Raw genomic sequence first — 18,489 nt, 5'->3', positions numbered from 1 at the left:
AAACAGCACCCCAAAATACTGCAACAATACGCATTCCACACGGAGTATTTCAAACACTCGTTCTTCCCAGCAACAATAAGGGAATGGAACAGCCTAGCAGCCATGATTACTTGCGGGGATTCTTTTGTTATATTTTCATCACTCGTTAAAGAACATTTGCGTTCGCAACCCTAAAATGGCGCTATTGTAGTCATCATTGCAAAAATCGATTGTTTTATACTGTATTATTTTGACTCTTTCACACTGGAATCATTTGGATGTAGTGCAATTATTGCTAGAACTTGGTTGTTAGAACTTCGTTAGAACTTGTTTGAGTTTGGTTGTGAAAAATTGTAAAAACTTCGTAGCATTTAAGTAACGCGTATCCTAGACGATGTATAAGTTACAGATGTTTTAAAGACGATAGTCTTTCTTATGCTACTTAAACCCAAAAAATATTGGTCTGTCTGTATGTCTGTCTGTCTGTCCGTCTGTCTGTCTGTGACTCGGTTCAGCCACCCGGCCAAAGTAAAACAATGCCTGCGCCTGCGCAATAGTCTTATATAGTCACAGCTAAATGTGCCCGTCTAAGTCCGGGGCAATGTTCATACTTGTCAATATTGTTGAAGAACGACAAGACATTACGCATATATAAGACAACAAATTCATACAGAAGTGATATTTGCAGCGTTCCTTTATAAAAATCGTACATGTTTGATTTTGGCGAAATTAAATACTTCATCAACTGAAGAAAAAAATATCACTCCGTCGTCGCCTGCTGTCGCCCGCGCCATATAGCTTCTGGCGGCATTTGAAGAAATCAAGTGGCGAGAGTTACGAAAGGTTCCACTAGATAGGTTCCACGTTCTGTTTGGTGTGCACGTGGACTGAAACGCGGTTCTATAAACGTTGAAGTAGGGCGCCTCAATTCACACCAAGGAGGTTAAAAAAATATTTTTTAACCTCCTTGATTCACACGCGTCTTCACCGTACGGTAGCGTTGGCATCGAGACACCCGGTGTGGAGCAGTGGAACGCGGGAAATTTAAAATTATTTAAGCAAACATTTGGCGTCTTTACCTTGGGAGGAGCGCGACGCGACAGGAACATGGGAGGTGAGCGGGAAAGCGAAAGGAGGCATTTACTTGGCAAAAGTCGATAAAGACTATCGTCTTTTGACGAGATTTGCAACGAAAGGAGCAGATACGCGGCCAATTTTTTATTGTGTGCTTTTATTGTATGGTTTTCCGATGTCCTTTCTGCGAAAATCCCGACAAGCAATTGGCAGCATTTTTAAATAATAAATAAATAAATAAATAAATGTTATTTACAGTAGCGTAAGGAGATCGCTCATGGTAATGTTCACTTGGAGGGCAAAGATTGAAGGAAAATCAACAGAAAACAAAACATACTAAACGTTTCACATGGTAGAAACATAGCAGTGCTCGATGCTTGCTTAAAAAAAGTACAATGCCGAAAATTCTGCCTAAGCACAAAACGAGATTCTCGTATATAGCTAATTGTAAGCCCGTGTCGGCATCTTTCAATGTCTGCCGCGACGAAGCTTTAATAATATTTGTAAACAGCATGGCCCCGAAGTGAAGATTGCTGAAAATTTCCCGCTGCTTTTTTATTCGCGGCATACAGAGATGTTTACGAAGCGTAGCGTAAACTGTGTCGAGAAATACGCAGTTTCTGGAAGGGAATGTCGAACACGCAGCAGTTTGGAACGATTCAAAAGTCGTGTTGGAATCGAAATAGAAACAGCCTGACCATCATTTCTTTGTTACGGAAAGGGGGGCCATGTCTCCTGTTCGCTGTTGTTTCTTTCAGGGCCCGTGAACGTTTCCACATTTCTACATGATTCCGCAACACTTCTACGAAAGCACAGGTTCGCACTGCACACAAAAACGAAATTTTGTACTTAAAATATCGCTTCTTAGGTACATTCGCGTGTGACACACATATGACCTCCAAGGGCCGTTTCAGAGGCACTGTTTCTGAGTGGCGACAAGTCCAAACGGCCAGAACATGAGCGATGCAACACCAGTAACGACGCTCTTTGAAGCTAGTAAAACACAGAATCCGCCGAGGTGGTCTTCTATACGCTGTAAAGGCACTGTGAGAGCTAGTACAGCTCCTGTATACAGGTGTACATACCTATATGAAGGTTGTGAACTTCTTCGTACCACTATTTCGCACTACTGGCCGATAGAGATTCTACGTACCTCTAAACATGACTGATTGGTATGAAGCTCCACAACGCCACTATAAAGGCACATTCTTGCCACGCTCAGGGCTTAGTCTCGCAAGAAGTGTTTTTCCCACTTACCACGTTGTAAAAGAAACTTAAGACATGCCCTGTGCTTCTGATGTGCTTTTTCATGGCGGCATCACTTTGCAAAAGAAACTACAGGTAAACCTGAATGCAACGAACCTCTATGTAACGAATTTCTGGATTTAACGAAGTTTTTCAATTCCCCATTTCCAAGCCCATGTGTACGCGGCCTCTATGTAACGAAGGTGTGGCGACGGTTAACCTTGACGTAACGAATTAGCTACGCTGATGAGCCGTTCTTTCTGCACATTTCTGAAACATTGACCCGAGAAATGCACTAATTTAGCGAAATTCTTCTGCACCGCAAACTATACCACGCGTTTCCAGTGTGAGTGTGGGGACGGTTAGGTGGTAGGCCTTCTTTGCGGTGTGTAGTCGCGCGTCTCAACTGCTATCTGTGGTGTCGATTCGTTCGTTACGAGTTCTGTTGCTGCGAAACGAAACGTTCAGTCTTTTCAAAACAAGCTCGCAATTTTAAACGCCGTACGCCGGCGAGAAAGAAGAACGTCGCCTCCCGGTACAATACCCCAGCTAGAACCCTCTCAACAATTTTGAGTGTGGAAAAAAGCATCACGTTCGCGAAAAGACACCATTTCAGCATTATTGTGTTCCTTTAAACGGGTTAAGGCACTGAAAGGTATGAAACGGGATACTTCAATTAGGTTTGTGAATACGGGGGTAAGTGGCTTGTGTTAGCACTTCAAGAGACGCTAAAAAATTATTCGAGGCGCATGCTTCGTGCCACAACCCATTTCCTGGCTCGTTGTGCGGATCAAGACGCTTGAAGCTTTGGACAAACAATACAGGCAATTGATGCTTCCATTCCAAATCGAGCACCGCAGACCATGCCACTGGGGTTTCCGCCATGGACTTTGTCACCTGTTACCGTAAAACATTCTCTGCCTAAAATTGATTAAAAAGGCGCATATCCCGAAGTGTCCTACTTCAGGTTAAACTTGCCCGGATTCAGAAATTTTACCACGGCACGACCCATAATTATACAGATGGATCGGCAGCACCTGAGCGCAGTTCTTCAGGAGTTTTTATTCCGTCAGCTAACGAATCACGGTCATGCCGGCTTGAGCGAGCGCCTTCGTCCACGCTAACTGAACTTTGTGCACTCAAAGAAGTTATCCGGTACATACATACATCCGGTACAGCCACCGACACAATGGACCATAATCACAGAGTCGAAAGCCTCCTACCAAGCGTGCGACGCGCTAGCGACCACATCCAGCGCGAAGTAAAATACGTTAACCCTGTCGCGTACGCTGCTGGCCATCACGTAACCCTTCATTGGCTGCCTGGACACTGTGGTGTCCTCGGAAGTCAGAGAGCAGATGATTCTGCACGCAGGGGCCAAGAAAAGGAAAAACAAAAGAAATATTTTCTTTACAAAAAATGATGCCATAACCATGACCAAGCAACTCGCTCTAGCAGAAAGAAACCGCTTATGGTCCCTTCCGGAACATCATCATGATTTTCTACACTCAGTTGACCCACACATAAGACTGAGGCAGCCAGAACGACTACCACGCCGGCGGGAAAGGCTATTTCATCGACTGCGACTCAGGGCGACGTTCACTAATGCCTACTTATATCGCATAGACCAACGTCCAAGCCCATATTGCGACAACTGTGAGGCCCCCGGAACCGTTGAGCGTGTCTTCCTAGAGTGGTCCGCCTACACAGAGGCAAGGAGCCGGTTACTGCAGAACATGACATGTCTTAACCCTGGACCAATTACGTTCAGCCTGCTATACTTGTACCATGGCATTCTCCATAACCTCAGCGGAAATTCCTGGATGCGTTATTTGGGTATCTTGACGATATCGGCTTCGCTTAGACTTTATAGCGCCCGTATGCGGAAAGTCTTCGCTACATCACATGCCCCTCTATATGACCCTTTCTCTTTCTTTTTTTCTCCTTTCACCTCAAGTGTGTTATGTACACCCAGGAAAGCATTGAAGCCCAGGAAACGGCTCAAACATCCCGCCTATTCAGCACACCAGCGGGGAGGGAGATCGTCGCGGTTTTGGGACTCGGCCCCACCGGAGTGGAGGAACGCAAGTGTGCTATGTCGGATCACCTAAGGGACAACATCATGGTTGCTCCATTTCCTAAAAACGTACACCCGCAACATAGTGCGGGTAGACGCAGAGCACGGGCTGTGGCACTGCTCCGGCAGATCAAGGACTCCCCTCACACGGTCAGCTTCGTGGATGCGGCTCAGTACGGGCGCACATCTAGCTTCGTCGCAACAGCACTCAATCACGAAGGTCAGGTCACTTGCGCAGTCACCATCAGAGGCTCCACCCCGGCTAGGGCGGAGCAGGCAGCGATCGCTTTGGCACTCCTGGACAAAGAGAAAACTCAAATCTTCACTGATTAGAGGGCGGAGGTCAGGGAATACGCCTCTGGCTCCATCGCCGAAGAAGCTCACAGAATCCTTCACGGTAGAGTACTTCATCCACATACTATCACGTTGTTCCCGGCACATCTAGACTCCCAGCTCACTTCCCTCGCCAACCTCAACGACATCGCACACGTCCAAGCGCCCACCCTAACCCACTGCGCGGACGCGAATGCGAGTCGAGGTCTTGTTGAACCTGGATTTGTCGAGTTCTGAGACATTCGTTACACCTTTAATGGGGTAAGTAAGCACTACTACTTTCACAGGAGAGCTTACTCTCCTCCCCACGATAAACTAAACAGACCACAGGTTATCACACTGCGCACGCTTCAGAAAGGATCACAGGATCGTACCCAAACTTGGCTTTATTTCACTCCATCAATCCAGACGGCTGTAGTCCGGACTGCCCGAGATGTGGAAAGAAAAGTAATTTAGAACATATGCTCTGGGGATGAACCTCGCTGCAGAGAGGCCCGAATGGCCGCCCCGCAGAATAGTAGAGCTCTGTGCTACGAAGCTCCGAGTTTTCAGGTTAGTTAAGGGCTGTCGAGAGACCCCGCAATGCGACGGCGAAGCTTGGACTTCCCGTCCCAACGTGGGAGCGGCCCGCGGCTTCACCACCCCCCTGAAAAGGGGGGCCATGGGAGTCTCTCAGGACCATCAATAAAGTTCCTTGTCTGTGTGTGTCCTTTCACCTACTACTCCTCTTTTTACTACTGACCTATCTTTCCTTCTCCTCCTTCCTGCAGAATATCATGTCGACGTACGCATGTTGGCAGACCTCTCTGCATATCCTTCTTTAATAAAGAGCTTCTTTCTCTCTCTCTCTATCGCTCTCGCTCTCCCAACCAGGCGAGTGCCAAAAGTAATCCGCAAGTAAACATAAAAGTTTTACACAAAAAAATTAGGGAAGCGTAATGCGTAAGCCTTGAAGGTAGCGAAGCTGTGCGCAACCTTTACGACCATCACGAAACTTTAGGTCCACGATTGTAGTCCACTTCCTTCTTCTTCACTGCCGCATTGACTTTTACTCCATAATTGTTGCTGCAAGGGCGACCTTCTCTCATTCTTTGGAAGTGTCAATCATTGGACATCACCTTGGAGAGGCGTACGCTATGACGTGTCTTTCTCGTTCCGAGCAAGTGTTGCCACCATTACGGGGAACGCGGGAGTCTTTCTCGTTGCTAGCAATTGTGGCCGCGATTTCGGTGAACGCTGGAGTTCTTTCGACACTATTGGCCAATTTCCCTAAGTCGGTATGCTTGGCTTGAAAAATGTGCTCAGGGGCGCTAAGAGGTCGCCGCAAAGCACGCACCCATGAGCGCTCGACTTTTTCTTTTTCTTTTTTTTCAACTGTCGGGCAGTCACCGCAATCTTCCCTAACCTCCCAGTCGGTACGTTTAGCTTGAAAAGCGTGCACAGGTGACGCTGGCCGGTCTTCGCGATGCATGCGCGCACGAGCGCTAGGCATTTTCTTGGTTTTGTTACTGCCGTTCGGGGGCCGCTAGTCCCGCTCTCACGTGCTGGCACTTGGGAATTTCTGGGTACTTTAAACTTTGGACACGAAAATTTACGATTTGCTAAACAACTTCGCTATTAAAACATTTGTTTTTCTAACACATTCGCTGTGCTCTTTAATGTTGCTGGTCCTTCCGGTTCGTCTAAATGTTCCTCATGGAGCCCTTTGTTCCTAGTTACCACAAGCCAGATACACAGTACCGGGCGGTAGTTGCCCGCTTCACCTTACTCCTGGCGAATTGCAAATGAAAGAGTCCTGGTTACCACATTGGTTACCACACCGGGGTGACGGGCATGCTTAGTTACACATTGGTACACTAAGATATGCAGGGACATTTAGTTGCCCTCGTAGCTGACCTGTTAGACCCCCGACCTATAGGTGAATCTTGTTGGTTCAGACACATCGCGGGGTGTGTATTCTTCTCATTTCTTATCCCAAAATTTTCACATTTTGTTTTAAAGGACACACAAAACAAACAACTCCCTAAACGTTTTTTGGCATCCGTCACTGTTGGCTTTCTTTTCCATGTTCCTGATACCAGTCGCTTATTCTGGATTGTGATAAGCTAAAATCAATGCCGATGCTTAACCTTCGGCCAGCATTCATGCCAAATTCGGTATAGCAGGGCTCTCAATTTGTCGACGATCCCCAAAACGTTTAGGGGCTCTAGTCACGGTGGCCGATTAGAAAATAACCCGTTCGCGCCGTGGTCTAAACCGGCACCAGCTAATACCTTCAAGCGCGAAATACTTTTACATACAGAAAAATAAACGTTATAGTCCTGACCTATATTGCGAGAGACGACTCCTGCATATGATCTGTATGATGGGGCCAGTATTAACCGAGCCTTCTCAATTAATAGACAACTCTGTCGTTCATAAGACGAGCATGAAACCATTGCGTATTGTCGATGAAGGCAAGGTGGAACTGGCGTGGTGCCTCCCTCAACGTCTTGAAGAAAAATAGGTCAGCCAAATGAACCGTGGAATTCAAGATTAAATGCTAAGCTCTTCGCAATAAATACGAGTGTCTTACATGAGGTGACTAACTGCGCTGGGAAACATCATAGCCTAATTCAATGAAAGGTGTATACTTGAACCGGGGATGTTGTCGTGAGATATAACTGCGAGCCGGACTAGTTTGAATTGATTCTTTTGTCAAGATCGTGTTTGCGTCGTAATTTGTCTACAATCTTTCACTATCTGTCACTCGGTACTTCACATTTTTCTGCCACGAAAATTTTATTCCTTATTTGTTTTTTGATGTTCTTAAGTGGTGGATTTGTTGGCGCATACTTTAAATTAGTTTCATTTTTGTATCGTTCCTAAATTACTGATGCTAGCCATTTTTCTCTCTCGGTAACAGTTTTAAATCCTATAAATGTGGAATCCCACGTTACAAACACCTTCTTAAAAACCACGTTTCAATAAACAATTTTCTTACTCTACTTTTGGTATGCCTGTAATTTACCTAGGCACTTTTACACTTGGCAGTTTACCGGTAGTTCAAGTACACAAATAGAGAATTGTCGCTGCAGTGTGTCTGGTGTGTTTGTGTCTGAAGTGTGTGTTAGTCTGAAGTGTGTGTGCTTCAGTCTGCCTGCCATTAAGCGTTCTTTGCGTTCCCCATCGGAATGTAATTTTGTACAGGTAGTGTACTTACGTTAAATTCCTTTAGGCAAAAAGCGTTCCTATGTCCTCACCTAGGTAGAGAAGATGAGTAAAGGATAAATTAATATACAGCCTACTATTAGGGTTGGCTACCCATTAACCGTAACTACATGTTTGGTAAATCGAACATAATAGCGAAGCTTCTCCGACACAATTCCAGATGCACAAAACGAAGAGAATCAAAAAGGAAAGAAGAACAGGTAACTGGAACAAAGGGGAAGTTATATATTTGGGACACACAAAGAGCAATAGTAAAGCCTGTCCAAAATGGGCGGGCGTAAACGCCCCATTAGGACCATGTTTGCTCTGGCGGTAATGGAAACCTGCCCCGTCAGCTCGACACAGATAATGGCCCGATATCGCAGCGGCGCTTGTGGAAATGGAAGTAACAAAAGAGCAGATCGCTGTGAGGACCGTGTAACGTGAGTCCAAATGCTCACCAGCGTTGTTGATTGTGAGGTATCAGCGTTCTTGGAGAACACTTGAGGAGCAAGAATAGGAGAGAAGTGATACAAATGGTGCTACTTTCGATTTGGAAGCACGCTGATAGGATCAATTTATCCACGGCCGCTGTTTGCGGGAGGCGCCATACAAATAGGACTCCTGGCCCCGTCTCGTTTCACCCAGTGTTTATGCCCTTTCTTTCCCTTTTTTTATTTGGTTGTGTCGGTGCTATTTTAAGAATAGGTAAACATACGATGAAGGACGCCGGCCTTTGGAAAGTTGAACAACGGCCTAGAAAGCAATCTCCCTTTTACTTCCCTCCATTCATGTACCGTATGGAGATAGATGTTCGGCGAAGAAACCAATTGCTAGTCTGGTGGTGCTGATGGGCTTTCAGTCGGACAGATGCTGGTATGCTAGTCATGAGTTCAAGAACAAAAATGATATTTTAGTGCACAAGCGATACTAGGTGACATCGCGCAGAAATATATCTGACTGTCAGAAGCGCGTCACACAGTCGGTATACATGGTTTGTACAGGGTATGTAAGAAAGATCACACAAAAACTCCTCCCGTAGTTATCTAGATGGTGCGCAAGCGTTTCCTAAGCAACGCCTTTTTCGACGCGTTGGCCCGATGAAAACTGACCCTCTGGTGGGCTGCGGCTGTATGGCCCACAACCTAACCCCTTCCAACATGCATTTATCCACTGTGGGCACGTGAAGAACATTCGAGTAGAAATGAGGGGATGGAGGGAGGTGCTCTGGCTTCGGCAAGTAGAGCAACCAGCTGCTGCGCTAAAGGTGAGGAATGTTCGAGTCAGGTTTGAGTCAGGCGCGTCTAGCACAGGAGACATTTTGTGGTGTTGGTGTATGCTTGGCGCAGCGTGTACGACTGCGCTTTTGTGACGTCGACCGAAACCGCCTTGTGCCGCAGACGTTACCCGAGGTTTTGAATTCGCCTTCGAGGAAATTGTTTTAAATCTTTGCAACAGTGGTGCTCTCGCTGTGTTTCGGGGGTGGCGGCGCCATTCAGCCTCTGTGTCCCGTTTTGCCTGCACTTCTTCCTTGTCCACGTGCCCTTCTTTTTCCCGGAGTCATGCGGCATTGCAAACTTGTATCTCTTGTACTTGGCGCTCGTCCATGTGAACTCTTCGGTCACAATGATGCTCGATATTACGAGCTTGTGTTTCGTCTCCTTGTACTATGTCGCGGCTTTTGCTGTTACGCCGTGGGTTGGCTGCATTCGCCCACCCTCATTTCCCCTTTCTGGCTTCCTGAGTGCTGTTATACGCCAGGACATCTCTTGACTGCATTCTGATTTTGTCCTCCACTTCCCGCGTTTCCTTGGCTTAGCTGTGTGGGGGATACCGCAAACCTTTAACATGAGTTTACTGCTTTCAAGGACCTTCTCGACTGGACGCTCGTGTAGAGGAGGGCTTAAGAAAACGGGGCTTATTGCCTCCTTAAAGGTGCCCTGTAGACGAAAAAAACGTTTGTTTTATTAGAAAGATTTATTGTGTTGCAGTGCCCTCAGCGCTTGTCGGGCAGCAAACGGTGCTTTATTCACAAAGAAACTAAACGTTTTAAGCGTAAATTTCAATTATCCCGCTAAATGATACGCTTTCGGGACGTCGACAATGACGTCGACAATGACAATGACAATGACAATGACGTATGAAGAGCAGGGCCTTAAAACTAAAGTTAGCCTGCTGACCAGGGTTCCTACGCATGGCCGTTTGGTTATCATGTTTATCGCCCACTTCCCATTTTCATAAATGGCACTGCAATACCGCTGAAGCGCCCGTTTTCGCACTTTGCTCTTGGTCGTACTTCTATGCCGGTCGTATTTTCAATCAGCAGGTATAAAAATACGCAGCGTAGGCTAAGAGGTACAGCACTCGTCTCGCATGCGGAAGGTACCGGGTTCGAATCCTCATACCTCCGGGCACCTACCGGTTTATTTAATGGGTACAGGCGTCTTTGGTCGAGTGTGGACGCTTTGAAGGGAACTCACGTCTGGAACGCTGCATTTACCCTGACCCACCTCCTGGCGGCGCCTCCGGCCATCATGCCGTGTTGCCATATAGCCGGGGACGAAAGAACATGGCGGCATGTCCTATCACCCGCGGCTACCGAGTTTAGCGCCCACCGTGGTTGTGAAAGTCACCCATGTGCATTCGTGTGCCTTGGAGGCGCCGGGAAACTGCAGGTATGATAGGTGCAAGTGACTTCACGGCCTGGCGCTCGCCCTAGTGTGGGACTACAATGCTTTGGCAGTTGACCCGTCTTGAACGGGAAATCGCCCCTGTGGAATAGGGCGCCTGCAAAAATCCAGGAGCGTTTTTTATATGGTGTTTATACTAATCGTTTCTTATACGCAAGATATAACTCGACAACCATGTTCATATAAGGGATTGTGCCGCCTATGTGAATTGGTCAGTGTTGTGTCAGACAAGTACAACGCGTCCGACGGCTGTGTTGGGCAGTGTTAGACGGCCAAGTGTCGCAGTCACTTCTGCAGTGTTTATTTCTTCATTCTTAAATTTAATTGTTCACCCTACAATTGCTTCGGTGTGTACTTGTTCCTTCGTGACTTTAATTGTTCACCCCCCCCCCCAATTATTACTGCTATAAAAAGAATGCGTTATAAATTAACCCGCAAATAATTAACCCCTGCCTAATTTCCGTTTGCTTTTGCCGGCCTCAGCCGATCGCGCAGCTGGACATATGACATGATAGGTTCTGTTGCTGGAAATAAGCTACTGGGTCGCATTGTCGTTGCCTTTTTCCCTAATAATATAGATTATTTGAGCGAAGTTTACGTTATAGGTGGTGTTAGCGAGATTCTAGCGAGGCAATCTTTCAAATGAACCAAACTTGTATTTTTTCTGCATGGCCCCTCTAAAGGGATACGAAAGGCTGAATGCAAGGACATACGTTTTGTAGTATACTCGGCTTTAGTCTCACGATAAACAATTTGCTATGAAACAAGTAAATAAAGCTGGCGTTCTCTCACCCGCTTTCCTTTCATTTTTTCGCTACGTAGCCACTGCGTCGCAAAATAGGAATGAAGCCCCGGCCATCGCCTTCCGTATTTTACAATGCCAAACGCATAGCGCGCTTCCCAGGGGGAGTATTGGAACGTCATCAAAACTGCCCTGCCTGGATTGACGTGTAGCTAACACTGATTCTACAGGCCAGGCATTGTAGCCGGCCTTTTCTGTTTCTTGACCTATTTTCCCCCAGAATAAGCGTGCTGTTTCCACTTTTGCAAAGAGAAACAAAAAGAAAGAAGCTTCCACCTCGAGCAGAAAGAGCAGCGGATTCAAATCTAGAGCCCATTAGAAATTAAAATCTGCGAATTCCATAGAGCTCATCGTTCTTGCAACACATATAACCCCCGACCAAGAATTCGCGGGTGAAAAAAAGTCTGTGAGCTTTCTTTGCTGAAACCGCAGGATTCTTGCGGCTTAATACCGTCCTGCTGAATAAACATTGCCCTTCAGTTTGTTTTCAGGGTTTATTCTGTTTTCTTAGGACTTTTATCGTGTTCACCGAGTAATTGATACCATCGCTAATTGACTATGCTTAGGAACCCAGTGGCACAACCCAAGGCTTGAAATTTTCTCAGGATGTCTGCTGGCAATTTAATCGGCTCACTCAGCGCAATTTCCTGCTCAGCGCTCGACTACTTACTTTCCGTAAGAGCTGCGATTTCTAACCCTGTAAAAAAGCACCTATTCGAGTCGAGAAAGAGATCGCGCTTGTCATCGGAAGTGTCGCGCGATGTGTTTATTCTTACGCCCATCTTTAACCAGCGGGAGTGACCGGGGACCGGAGAACCCCGAAAAAAAAAAAAAAAACAGGGCTCAAGACGGGACACAAAAAAGGGAGGCTACGCATACATTGCGCTTATTACCAAAAAGTGATTTGTTTTTGTCTGACGGCAATGTAAAAAAACGCTATACCTAAAAAAGAGGGGAAAGAGAGAAGACACACAAACAACCCTTGTTTGTGTCCCGTTTCCCCAGCACGTTTCCTCACAACCTTTTTGATATAGCGGTCACACAGGAGCTCTGTGCGAAGTTTGTACTGTGTGGGAAATATTTACCCCTGCCTCACCATTCTGTTCTCAAATTTGCCGCCCTTGAAGCGTGTGTATAAAAAAACGTAGCCACTTGAATGACTTTTTAGTCTTTCTTATAGTTTTAATCCCACATTATACATTTGTATTACCCTGCATATATACATTTGCACAAAAAAAATTCAGGCAGTCTACTCTCTGAAGGTGGGACAGCAGCGGAGCCGTACAACTGCACAGAGACGGCTGCTGAACTGAAATTCGCTTAATGGTGGGATGGGTGCGGCTTGAATGCCGTAAGAAAGAGACGGCCTTTCGTTACGTCAAATTCACTTCGTACAAGCGCGGATACTGGACACAAGGGCCAGCATCAAGGGTCTGGGCAACGACGTGTTCCCGCAGCATATGCCCACGGCCTCCGCGATCGGCTGCCGTCGGCGCGCCGTTGCTCCGGCCGTCCCATTCGGCGCGTCCCCCAGCAAAAAAATGTAATGCGGCTCACTCCGCAACGTGCCGCGAGGTGGCGGTGTTAGCCGATGGTTCGGCCGCTCGCACCGGCTCCTGTGAATGGCTTGGCGGAGATTGCGCGGCTGGGTGTCTTCGCTGTCGTAATTCCTCTTGCCTTCCCTGCGGGCGTTTTGTTTTAATGAAATAAGAGACTTGACAATGATTTTATGAAGTCGGCTTGTCTCAGCAGCTTAGAGAAACTTATTTAACTGAAGCAAAGGTGTGCCAGCGATCAACGAAATGTTGACAATGTTTCAAGCGTGGAGCGAGCATACGGAGTGGTACGCAGTACTTTCTCGGAGGTTATTTATAGAGCTATTATAAATAGTTCTTTGGGGTGATGAGAACAAGTTTGCAGTTGGCGTGCCATGTTGTTGCAACGGTCACCTACCAGGCCCCATCGCGCAAGAAACCAACATCCAGGGCACTGCAACGCGATTTGAAATTATAAGCATATATATGAAATTTTTTACTGCACTGAAATATTTTCTACTTATGTCAGGCACACGCCTTGAGATCGTACATTTGTGAATAAAACTACTGCGTATATTAAAAAAAAACAGTTTACTGCCATTCTTCTGTGTGAAAGCTGACCAGCGGCCGGACCAGCACGGTGCAATCGAAGAAGTGCATGAAACAGATATTGTTTGTAATTTGTGATTGAACGTATACGGTATACTCCTTAGTTAATTTGTCTAATGAAACTGGACAACCATATGAAGCTGTTCGTTTCCCTCACGTAAATGTATTGACAGCAGAAGGGAATTCCAACTTCAGCTGTGAACTACTTAATAGTGAAAAGCAGATAAAACCTGGCGTAATGTTCGAGTACTTTTCGCTAATAATTGTCATATTTGTTCCGCGATAGTTTTGATAAAACAAAAGTTACAGCCGTTTTTTGTATCCATATACTCTCCACAAGGCCATGTAGAGCAGACGGGACTTCTGCAAAATTTATAACGTCACCGTAAAGTAATTATGGTAATTAAATGAAGCACAGCGTAATGATGCAACCGCCCTGGCGACTAATTTCTTTGATTTTTTTAGGACCGAGATGAGATCGATATATACACGAGCAAACGCCAGAAAGCTGGCTTGGCCGCAAGATACACGCTGTCAACGCGACTTTTTCTACGCACCCTGTCGACGTTCGCAGCTACTGATCGGAACCTAGCCTGTAACACTTCCCCTTAAAAACGTTCACAGAGACACTTTGCTTACTTGCAGGAATGCGAATGCATTTTATTTTAAGCTGTGTGATCCTCAATGTAGGTCCGTCGCGGTTGTGTCACCTTCTAGTTCGACAATGTCTTAGTCATCAGAGGGATACGTCTGGCGTATAATCTACGTGTCGTAACGGTTGAGGAGGCGTTGATTAGGAATCGTTCTAGCGGCATTTGCGTCTTTGCAGGCCTTGCGTCATTTTTTGTTCGTTTGCATCTTCTTGCGAGTCCGTTCCGTGGAGCGTAGTGCGGGACAGCGCATGTGAAATAAACCCGTCTTGTCGCCACCGTAGCTGACATAAAGGCATCACCAGGCGCTGTAATATTACTTTCCATTCCTAAAAGCAGCTATGGCCGTTTATTTTTGCCATACGGAGCGCTAAAGCCGTCAAAAGCCATTTTGCGGACAGGGGCAGCACGGACGGCTGCTGCTTTCAACCATCGGCTCCGCGCGTCGCGCTGCGGCGGAAAGTGCCGAAACGGCCCCTTGAAATTACGCTCTCTCCGGCCGAATGGGACGGCCGGAGCAACGGCGCGCCGCCGGTAGCCGATCGCGGAGGCCACGATATGCCTTTCTGGTTTGCATTGCCCCATCATAGAGGGCGCTCGGGTGTTCTGAGCGACGCTCTTCCTCCTTCCTTCCACTCTCCTTTCGGCCAATAAAGCTTTAGGGGCGAAGCAACTAAGGACGTCGCTTTGTCCGAGGCTTAGGGTCCGTGTACACAGTGTGCGCAGGCGCAAGGATCATTGGGTTGAATTAGATTAGACTGGATTGGATTGAAATGAATTGTATCGGATTGGATTGAATTGGAATTTTATATACCCTACACACGCGTTGTCACTCATTTACATGCGCGAGTGGGCAATGTCACGGGTGATTTACGGTAAGAAATATAACCAGTGCTTCGCACACTCGTCATGATTCACTTCGTGAAGATGCGTGAATTTTTTCAGCAGCAGCAGCACCACGGCCACGAGGAATTCGTACGTGATTTTGAAGGCAATACCTATCATACATTTCTTGAATGCTACGCCGTGATTGCCTCTTAGTAATCGCTAGTTCCTCCGTCTTTTGGTGCAAATTACTTGGAGGAGGAGGAGGAGGAAAACTTTTATTCATATAAAATAAGAGCGCTGTGAGTGGAGTCCTCAGTCCAGGACCCCAGAAGAGCTTGCTGCCGCCTTCGCCCTCTCGATGAGCCGGAGCTGACGATCAGGATCTGAGCTGGCAAGCTCTCGCTCCCACTGCTCTAAAGTTGGATTTTCTATTGTGTCTATATTCTTATTGTGTTGGCAAGCCCACACCATGTGATATAAGGTAGAGAGCTCTCCACAGTGAGGGCAAGTGGATGTATATATTGTAGGGAATATAGCGTGGAGCCTAGTAGGGTGCGGAAAAGTATTCGTCTGTAGCTGCCTAAGTGAGGTTTCTTGCTCTTTTGTGAGGGATTTATGGCCTGGCGGGTATATCTGTCGGGAAAGCCTATAATGTTGCGTAATATCTCTGTCAGGCCGATCTGCCGAACCTGAAGTGACAGTTACTCCGAAATCAGCACTCTCTGTGACTCGCGTGCGCTTACGTGCTGCCACGTTTTCGCCGCTCGGTCCTGAGCTTCTGAATAAAGTTTGCTCCCTCTCTCTCTCTCACTCTCTGTCACGTTCACTTGCCACCGGGCAAGCAGCGGGTTAACTCTCGATCCGCCAGAGACTCGAGACGTAACCTGCTATCGCTCTGATGTGAAGTCACGTCTCACCAAGCGGCCTGGCCTGGCGTAGCAGTCCGCTTCACGCAAACTCAACTCGACCAACGCACGTGTGCTTGTGAAGGAGCATAGGCTGCGTCACTGCTATATCTGGAGGCGCTCTACATACACTAGGAAGTAGACGTTTATTAGGAACACCAGAACCCTTTCCACCGATCTATGCAAGATATCTCGGCAGTGCCGTGAGAAGTACACATTTCGAACATGTCAGTTTCTTCCTCCATAGTAACCAAGGATCCCGTGAGAAAGCCGAAAATTTAACATTTTTAATAACTAACTTGTGGAGGGTGTCAGGGCTTTCATCTTAAAGGATTTTCTTTAACGCATCAGACTAAAAAGCATTCACATATCTTCAGCACCGTTCCTCTATGGGGTGTCAATCACGCTTGAGTGTCGGGCGTAGGTCAGAGAAAAGCCCCTGGAGTCGAGGCAAACAATATTGCTGGGCGTTGAATATTTAAACAGCCGAAACTGGGGAGCATGACACAGGGAGGAACGTTTCACCCGCTTGAAAAGATTGCGAAGAACCTTTAAAAATATATAGCCAAGTTTTCCTTTAGATGTGGTTTTTGAACGCCGGCCGCACATGGTTTTTAGCAGGCCAAGAAAAAAAGAAACAACCCCAAATCTCCGGTCGAAAAAAAATGAAAGTTTTTCTTTCAGGGTATAAAGAGAGGCCGCGTAGAGGCAAATGATAGGTCTGCATAATTTATTATTGCTGAGGACACGCGTGTTACGAACAACGAGACGCTTTGTTGATAGTCCCTGGGGAAGCGTGGATGTCACGTCGGTGCAGTGCGATTTTTTTCCTGCATTTATTGTTTGCTGTGTTGTTGCCTACTTTCTTCATGTGCTCACACTTCCAGCGTTATTTATTTAAAATATTCCAAGCAAACAACGTTCACTCGTGATTTATAACCAAATCTATGTGTGTACCGGACAGCAAAAAAAAATGCAGAAAATCGCAAGGTATACCTTCTGCAATTCACTAATCATCAATAGAAGAAGATCTGAGAGCTTCTGGCAACTTCGGTCGCCATTATACCTGAACCACTTTCTGGAGGCGTTGATCTTTTTGATAAACGTTTCAGATTCTGTGCTGCTCAAAAAACGTTTTTTAAAACCATCCCAATGGTAGCATCAATTATTTCATACCAAAAACAAGATATCTACGCCATAAGCAGGAAGAATACCAAGGAGGCAACGTTCAGGCGCCTGAATGCAAAACTGTTAACTTTGTGTTTTGCTAAACCACTTATCCCATTTTGGAGCTTTACCTTTTTATTCGATGTTGGTGTGCTGACCAAAACACGGTATTATAGTGGACGCAATATATTCAAAATGACCGCCTACAATACCTATCCCTTAAACAAATCCACTAAGAAAGCAGGAGGCGTATTAATGACGGCTTAAAAAATAAGCAGCAACGTGATTGAAGTAATGAGTATGGTTACATACGAATACAGTGTGATTGCAAAATACTGTCCATCAGTGGCGAGAAAATAACTTTTATACGATTCATACCGTCCACTAGGAAGGAACGTCCTGTCATTTACTGCAAGATTTTGAGTGTGCATTAAAAATTCGCTTCAGACTGGTTTCAAGTGTGACGTAAACATCAATGTATTAGAGCCAACGTTTGCATAGCCAACGTTTGCACATTAGACCGTTTTTCTTCTGCGTCGATGCCAAACGTTCGTTTGCTTCATCAAAGACTTTCTTCATAATATCAAGACTTTTCTTAACTTATATCTCCACACGTAGATTTTGTTGGTCAGATCGAATGGTACGTTCGAACGCCTCTTTGAGAATTCTGAAATCATTCCTCATCTCTTCCCTGAATTCTTGCAACACCTTTCCTTTGCCATTTTGACCGGCTATAAACCGTATGCAAGAACGACAAGAAATGCAGACTGGGCAGCAGCAGCGAAAAAAGGCCGAAATCTGAACAAACATTAATAACTTGGAAACCCAACTGCAAAGAATACAGGGGACGCTCAGGGTGGTGTGCGCCGCGCCCTCACTGCTGCCGCATGCAAGTGTGTTGGAAGGCTCTCGAAGTAGGTCATTCAAACAGCGCCCGGTGTGACCAATAGAGGTATTTCCATACGACAGCGGAACTGTATACACGGCACAGGACCTTCACTCTAAGTAACGTTTTGGGTGGCCTTTCACGCATAAGCCGCTCCTCGGTTCATCAGTGTGCACTCGTTTTTAAAGGCTCCTCAGTTCGGTGCAAAAAACAGTAGTCCCGGCCGCGGCGGGCGCGTTTCTGATGGAGGCAAAAAGCAAAAACACCCTTGTGTACGATATTTCGGGGCCCGTTAAAGATGCCCAGGTTGTCAAAATTAGCCCGGAGCCCTTTCCTACGGCACGCCTCATCGCCCACGTTCCGTCGGCGCGTTAAACCCTACAATAAATAAATCGGAAAACACTACTGCACCTCCCGCGCGTCCCGCAACCTTCTTCACCATGCGAGATATCCTTCGCACATAGGGGTCGACAGCGATTTATCAAAAGTTGAATAAGGTAGCGGGTGATCTGTAGACGGG

This window comes from Haemaphysalis longicornis, unplaced genomic scaffold (genome assembly GCF_048455015.1).
Source record: "Haemaphysalis longicornis isolate Haplotype H1 unplaced genomic scaffold, Haemaphysalis longicornis Haplotype H1 scaffold_9, whole genome shotgun sequence".
Classification (NCBI taxonomy): domain Eukaryota; kingdom Metazoa; phylum Arthropoda; class Arachnida; order Ixodida; family Ixodidae; genus Haemaphysalis; species Haemaphysalis longicornis.
This window is presented reverse-complemented; position numbering follows the sequence as displayed.